Source organism: Cyprinus carpio, chromosome B2, assembly GCF_018340385.1.
Source record: "Cyprinus carpio isolate SPL01 chromosome B2, ASM1834038v1, whole genome shotgun sequence".
Taxonomy (NCBI): domain Eukaryota; kingdom Metazoa; phylum Chordata; class Actinopteri; order Cypriniformes; family Cyprinidae; genus Cyprinus; species Cyprinus carpio.
This window is the reverse complement of record NC_056598.1, coordinates 28,358,025-28,366,313: the sequence shown is the minus strand read 5'-3', so window position 1 is coordinate 28,366,313 and position 8,289 is coordinate 28,358,025. Positions and strand designations below refer to the sequence as shown.

Sequence of the window (8,289 nt, the reverse complement as noted above, 5' to 3'; positions counted from 1 at the left end):
CACTTAGTTTTGACATAATAACTCAACGTTATTGAACGTGATAATACGTTGTGGCCAGGAGATATTAATTCATGGGAACGTCATATTAACTCGTGGGAACATCATATTATGTCGTGGCCACGAGATCATTTTGTTGAGGTAACATCATCCTTATGTTGTGGCCTCAAGATGCTATGTTGAGGGAAGGACATCCATTTCTCTTAATGCATAATCAAACCTGCGTGACCATAGCAACCCGGGACAATCAAAAATGGATAAAACATTTTTATTAACATTAAATATTTAATTTAATATTTGTACTGTATATTATTATTATTACATTAACTTATTAGGGCTATATTTTGAAACACTATAGTATTTATAATTATGGTCTAATAATTAGCCGAAATAAAATGAAATATGTTAAATTTAAACTGCATTCCAGCAAAAATTCCAGGCAGCATAATCAAAGCTTCACTGGCGTGTTGAACATTTACAGTAGGCTATTATTTACAAAAGTATTCAGAACGTTAAGTAAAGAGATCGAAATGAAGAGAAAAAAATGAATATAAATGAATATAAAAATATAACCAGTAATATAGTTGAATAATAATAATAATAATAATAATATGCAAATATTATGGGAAAAAAGATGATCAGTTAATGGACTTACAAGACTGTCGGATGTATAAAAATGTTTTCTTGTAGGCCTTTTTTTATATTATGCAATATAAGTAACATTTAATGATGATAAACTTCATTTGAATGCTGACTATTGCACATAATACAGTCTGGTAGCCAAGTCCTATAGTTAATATAATAATTTAATAATATAATAATTTCTATAATAAATAATATAATAGTTTCTTAACTCAAAATAAAATATTAATGAATCCATCTCTGATAATCCCCGGTTGCTATGGTCACGCAGGTTTGTTTACGCATTAATCTCATGGCCACGAGAAAAATATGTCCTTCGCTCAACATACAGTAAGAAGTTGTTACCTCTACAAAATTATCTCATGGCCACAACATAATATCACGTTCCCACGAGTTAATATGACGTTCCCATGAATTAATATCCCATGACCACAACTTATTATCATGTTCCTACAAGTTATTATGTTGTGGCCACGACAAAACTAAGAGAACTGAACATGTCACCATGTGGGCACCGTAATTATGGGTTTCTTAAAGATAGGTGTTTACCAGGAGTGGGGTTCGAACCCACGAGGACATGCGTCCATTGGATCTTAAGTCCAACGCCTTAACCACTCGGCCATCCTGGTCTCCTGCTTGCAGCGCTGCAGCAGGGAGGGTGATTCCGGCACCACGAGTACTTTTAACATTTTCATATCCTTTTTTATCCCCAAATATGTCAGCAGTAATATTGTGTGATTAAAGTAGTAGACATTTTTTCCTGTGTCCTCAGTATCCATTTTCATACTTTAGTTGTGCAAATGTAAAAGCTAATCCTAAGACTCACAAACTTTAAAATAGTGATTTTTTAGCATAAACAGTCAGACACATTAGCATTATGTTACTGATACAGACATACACTCTACATGGAATAAGCTTCCACTTCCACAAAATTGTTGTTTTAATAATTAGAAATGCATCTCACTTTAAATGTTCTCTCATAAGCTACTTTGTTGTTGCTTTGTTGTTTATCTACTTTGTTGTGTGTGTTGTAAGTGAAATACCTTGGTTTGCTCACTGGAGGTATGGATCTGATTTGGAACAATTAAATGTTAAAATCTCTATAGAAATAAATCTGAATTTATAGGCATTTCTTTGACAAATTAATTAATTTTATAAATAGTCACTAAATGCAGGAATAATCCTTCTGGACAAATGTTGGGTCAAGTGTCGGGTCAAATGTTGGGTCAAGTGTTGAAGCCACCCGTCCCACAGACTGCTCTCTCTGCTGCCCTCAGGAAGACGTCTCAGCAGTATCCGATCCCGCATTGGCCGACTGAGGGATAGCTTTTTCCCTCAGGCTAAAAGACTAATGAACAGTCAGAACTAATACACCCTACAGCATACTCCCACAATATGGTATGCCACACACTGCACTTTAACTTTAACAGTTCAACACCGAACTATACATACACACTGCATTTAATACAATAACCTACCCGTTACCACTGGAGACCATCCAATGCACATCCATGACATTTCTGTATGCAGTTCACGTACACTCTGTTGCACCTTAGCATATTTTCATGCGTATATATGTTTACATAATGTAGAATGTGTACATTCTGTGTATAGTGTATAGTGTATAATGTGTAGTGCTAACTGTATGTATGTACATATTGTGTATAATGTGTAGTGCTAGCTGTAAGTATGTCTAATAGTACACTGTGTGTACTGACTATATGTATGTGCATATTGCACATTTTCACCTGTTGAAGTCTGTATGACTATATGTTAATTGTTTCTGCAATTTCTGGAGCAAGCTCCCAAGAATTTCACTCACCAAGGCACATGTGCTGTGGTGATGTGACAATAAAAGTGACTTGACTTGACTTGAATGGAACAGTAAGTGAAGTACCACCATGATTATACACAAATATCAATATACCGTAATTCTACTAGTTGTCTTTTGAGATTTCTTTTAATCCCATATTATGAAGTATATAGTTTGGTTATTAATTTTCAATAACGTCACATCTTTGAATTTACTCAAACATTTTAAGACCTTTTTCAATCTCTCAGATTAGAGCACAATAAACCTGCTGCCAGGAGTGGGGTTTGAAAACCCATTGACATTTTGTCTATTGAATTTTAAACATGGAAAGTGTGAAATGACCTGAGCAAAACATGACAAAAATGACACTCAAGTCTTCCTCTTATTCCATCCTGATGATCCCACCATAGCTGTTCACATATCAGCTGGTCTAACAGACATTTCTTGCTGGATGAAGGACCATCACCTTCAACTCAACCTTGCCAAGACAGAACTGCTTGTGGTTCCATCAAACCCATCGTTTCATCACAAATTCACCTTCCAGTTAGGCACATCAACTATAACTCCTTCAAAAACAGCCAGAAACCTTGGAGTTATGATTGATGATCAGATGAGTTTCTCAGACCACGTTGCTAAAACTGTCCGGTCCTGCAGATTTGCTTTACTCAACATCAAGAAGATCAGGCCCTTTCTTTCGAAACATCCTTCACAACTCCTTGTTCAAGCTCTTGTTCTGTTCAAGCTGGACTACTGCAATGCTCTCTTGGCAGGTCTTCCAGCCAGTTCTATCAAACCTTTACAATTAATCCAGAATGCAATAGCAAGATAAATTTTTAATGAGCCAAAAAGAATGCAAGTCACACCTCTGTTTATCAATTTGCACTGGCTACCAACAGCTGCTCTCATAAAATTCAAAGCATTAATGTTTGCTTACAAAACCACCACTGGCTCTGCACCCCTTTACCTAAATTCATTACTTCAGAGTTATGTGCCCTCTAGAAGCTTGCGTTCTGCAAGTGAACAGTGCATTATTGTGCCATCCCAAAGAAGCACAAAATCACTTTCACATACTTTTAAATGAACTGTTCCCTCCTGCTGGAATGACCTGCCCTACACAATCCGAGCAGCTGAGTCCTTAGCCATCTTCAAGAATCAGCTTAAAACACATCTCTTCCATCTTTATTTGACCCTCTAACTCTAGCACTCTTTATTCTAATTCTATTCTTTAAATAAAAATGAAATAATAATAATAAAAAACATCTTGCCCGTTTTAGACTTGCACTCTATATATTTACTAACTGCTTGTTTTCTTGAAAAAAAACTAACACTAGCTTCTCTAATCTTTTTGTATTCTGTCTATTTGTTTTCTTTTTATTTATTATACAATTAACAAAAGCAAAAAAGGCCTCCAACACTAGCTTGCTCTATTCTTTTTCTATTCTATTTGTTTTCTTTTTATTTATTATATAATAAAAAAAAACTTGCTATGTGTTCTGCATTAAGCTAACTGAGACTTGTTATAGCACTTGCATAGCATTGTTCTTTTGTTGATTTTGATTGCTTCCATTGTCCTCATTTGTAAGTCGCTTTGGATAAATCATCTGCTAAATGACTAAATGTAAAACAATGTAGCTGTTTGGAGTGAAGTGAAACAGTCTTGTGCTCCTTTAAGCACCGTTCACATTCTAGATCAACTTAAGTCTCAGGCTAAATCTCACATTAACCCTGTTTGGAATGGCCTATCTTAAGTACAACGACTTAACCACTAACCCACCCTGACATTAAAAAATTGGATCTTGAGCACTAGCTGACGACGGATAGTCTGACAATATTTCAGAAATGTCAAGCAATGTCGAACTGCACAGCCAATCGCATCGAAGCCGCTATGACATTTGGACCAATCGCGTCGAAGCGCTATAACATCTTTCAGCCAATCAAAAAGCGCAATTCATAACATTCTCTTAACATTCGTGACATTTGACCAATCAGAGAACAGGGGGATGTCGACGGCACGTTTCGCGCGTTTCACCGCTAGGTGGAGGGGGTCAGCGCTTCTAGTCAGGTGTCAATCAAGTTGCCGAACCATGCCGAAGGTGCACGAAAGAATGACATTGTTTTTTGAAAACTTTACTGTTTTACCTTTTTAATTTTGTTTAAAACTTATTTAATTAATATTCATTACTGTTCTGGTAGCATAATTGTTAAAATAAAAAAACAAATTTAGAAATTATTTTTTTTGATATCTACATTCTTTTCATTTTATTCCCTTTTTTAGTTATGTTAATGTTGTTGAAAAACTTATTAAAAAATTAAAAAATTTAAATTGGTTCTGTTAGCATTATTGGTTTTTAGATTATGTCATTTCATTGTCATTTTATTTCCTTTTGTTATTTATGTTGTTTGAAAACTGTTTAAAAAAAATTGGTTTTAATTCATTACTGTTCTGTTGGCATAATTGTGTAAAAAAAATAAAATAAAAACATGCAAACACTGGCAAATGATTGCTTTTTTTATTGTCCTTTAATATAACAGTTTCATCAGTACACTGCAACAATAGAACGTATGTCTATAAAAACATAATTTGCATATTGTCATTTGTCACAGACATTTTTCAGCAAAATAAATATAATTACAAAATCTTTTTTTCATTAGAAAGGACAGATTTGAAAGTGTCTTGAACTAAAAAAATGCTTAATCAGAATAAATAACAATAAAACTACAAATAATAACATGCTTAATCAGAATAAATATGAATATAATTACAAATAAACAACATGCTTAATCAGAATAAATATGAATATAATTACAAATAACAACATGCTTAATCAGAATAAATATGAATATAATTACAAATAACAACATGCTTAATCAGAATAAATATGAATATAATTACAAATAACATGTTTAATCAGAATAAATAATACAACTACAAATAATAACATGCTTAATCAGAAATAAATATGAATATAATTACAAATAACAACATGCTTAATCAGATAAATATGAATATAATTACAAATAACAACATGCTTAATCAGAATAAATATGAATACAAGTACTAAATAAATAATAATAACAAAACACATTTCCATTGGTGTAATTTTTCATGGAAAAATATGTACATTTGTAAAACATATGTACATTTAATTAACCTTAAAGAAATTAACAATATATAAGAAGTTGTCTTCAGCTGGATTCGAACCCCGGTCTTGTGAACAACCTGCAATAGGAAACAGTGTAATATAAATGCGCGAATTTCTCACATGAAGAAACCGGAAATTGTATACTGCTGGCGCGCGCTAAGGAAAAACTGTCTTTGAACATCGAATTTACCCTTTTACTTTTCTTCGTTTCTCCTTTCTCTTCTCCCCCTTCTCTTTTTCTTCCTTCCCTCTCTTCTTCCCTTCTTCCCCACCTTTAACGGACTATTGTTCCCCAGCTTGAGCCCAACGCCTTAACCACTCGGCCATCCTGGTCTGAAAAAAGGGCATATATGGTTATGTATTAAGCATCCTTAATTATGATGGCCAAATTCTAGTGGCTTTTTGGATTGGACTATGACAAATACATGTTCCAAAGACAACATTTTTATCTTTTTTGGGAAAGGTTGTGTGGAATAAGTCCAGCCTGAGACTAAACATTATACTAACCCCATGAGTGGTCTAAAGCTTTTACCAGAAGTGGGGTTTGAAAACACAAGCACATTTGTCCACTGAATCTTAAGAACTGTACAACACATTAACCCTTCAGCCATCCTGGCCCCATAGGGATGCTAATATTTGTCATCTTCAAATGGAAAAATAATTAACCATAAAGTGTCCTTCCATGATGCCACATTTTAGCTTATTGACGTGGGCAAATCAGAGTGGCGTGAGACCACTCTGTTCTAGTTTTCCTTTAACAACATCATCACTTTGTGGAACCTGTTGATTACATTCTGTAACAACTCGAGTCCAAAGCTAAACCTCACACTAAACCCTGGTTTAAATGGCCTAAAGCTTTTACCAGGAGTGGGGTTTGAACCCACGAGGACATTTGTCCATTGGATCTTAAGTCCAACGCCTTAACCACTCGGCCATCCTGGTATAAAATTGAGCCTTAGATGGTCATCTTTCAAATGTAGAACAAAGTATGCAATTTAAAAAAGTGAATTATAAAGTGTCCTTAACTAGGATCACAATGCTCAAGCTGATTGATCTGGACCAGCAGACTGGCTTTATTTTACATCCAACGCCTTAACCACTCAGCCATTTTGGTCTGTTTAAGGATTTTTTTTTTTTAAATGGTTCTGGTTGGGCCAGAAGGCCTTTGCATGTCTATGTGTGTAAGTTGGAGAACTGATGGATGGATGATGTTACGAATTATATGTTGTTTAGGTTTGAGTTTTCTAATCTTTCTACAAGAGTGTATCAAAAGTTGATCCATGGTAATAATCATACTCATAAAGTGTTCTTAAATAGCACCATTTTCCATCTGATTGATCTGGACAAAGTGGCAGTACTGTTTTTCATCTTTAAGAGCATTAGAGAGCATGTTTCCAAAGTGTTAAAGTCACCATCTTGAGGTAATCTATAAAGTAAAAACTAATCAAGGTGATGACAACTTATAAAGTTGTCTATATAAGATAAAAAAAATTTACCACTTCATCTAAAATGTCAGAAATGGAGAGAAAATATATTTGATGTAATATAGAGGAGCAAAGCCTACCATGGTGAATGAAAACTATTTTAAATGAAAGTAGGAAATGTTAAAATCATTAAAATAATTATATATGACAAATGTGGGTTAAATGTTGTTAGTTTTTTTTTTTTTTTTTTTTTTTTTTTTTTATTCATTTAAAGCATTACGTTTTCTATTAGCTGCTTCTCTTTAAGCACTGTACACTGTAAAAAATAAGTGTCATTTTAACTGTACAATTTTGTAAAAACGCTACAAAAAAAAAGTGTTAATAGGTTAACAGTAAGTTCCTGTACTATATACAGGGAAAAAACTGTAAAAGATCTAACCAGACATTTTTATGTAATTTTACAGTTAAAATGCTGTTAATTTTACAGTTTTTAGAAATAAAAAAAGAACAAATCAATGTATAATTTACAGTCAAAAAACTGTAAACTGATATTCCCAGAATTCCCTGTGTGACGCTCCACATTTGAAAGTATTTTGTTTAAATAATCATGTTTTTTAATAGTTTTTTGTTATCAGTTGTACATTTGGGCTGTATGTTACATCTTCTGCTGTTTTAATGAAAGTTTATTGAATTGTTTAAGTATCGTGTGTCACCATGATGGTGTTTTGTGTTTGCAATGAATGACTTTGTGCACCTTCTATATATTAATATAAACTTCTGCTTGTGGCGAAGCTACTTGTGATGAACTTCGATTCTTCATGTGGCTTTCTCTTTTACCACCTGCATTATTATTGTGGTTGTCAGTATGTTAAAGGTACAAAACAGATTTTAATAGCAGTGTGCGTTGTTGAATTTACTGGTTTACATTTAAAATTTTCTTGTTTGTAAATAACAGTTTTATACTGTAACATTTACAGTTTTTGGCCGTAAATGTGTTTACAGTTTTTCTGTATTTTTTACAAAAGTATTCTGGCAACCACAGCTGCCAAAATTATTTTGTAAAAACTACAGACTTTTTTTTACAGTGTATTTTTTACAAAAGTATTCTGGCAACCACAGCTGCCAAAATTATTTTGTAAAAACTACAGACTTTTTTTTACAGTGTACTTTAACCTGTACCAAGCATTCCTGCTGGGGATGGGTGGCAAAATCACACAACATAACTTTAGTCATCAATTATACAAATTCAGGTAACATTTATAAGTTTTTT

At 33.5% G+C, this 8,289-nt stretch overlaps 2 non-coding genes across 2 annotated transcripts; both read right to left on the bottom strand.

Moving 5' to 3' along the window:
* Positions 1-1,185: 1,185 nt before the first annotated feature.
* On the bottom strand, positions 1,186-1,268 carry trnal-uaa. Its single transcript has one exon. It is a non-coding gene; the product is annotated as a tRNA-Leu (tRNA).
* Positions 1,269-6,454: 5,186 nt separating this feature from the next.
* On the bottom strand, positions 6,455-6,537 carry trnal-uaa. Its single transcript has one exon. It is a non-coding gene; the product is annotated as a tRNA-Leu (tRNA).
* Between the last annotated feature and the right edge of the window lie 1,752 nt (positions 6,538-8,289).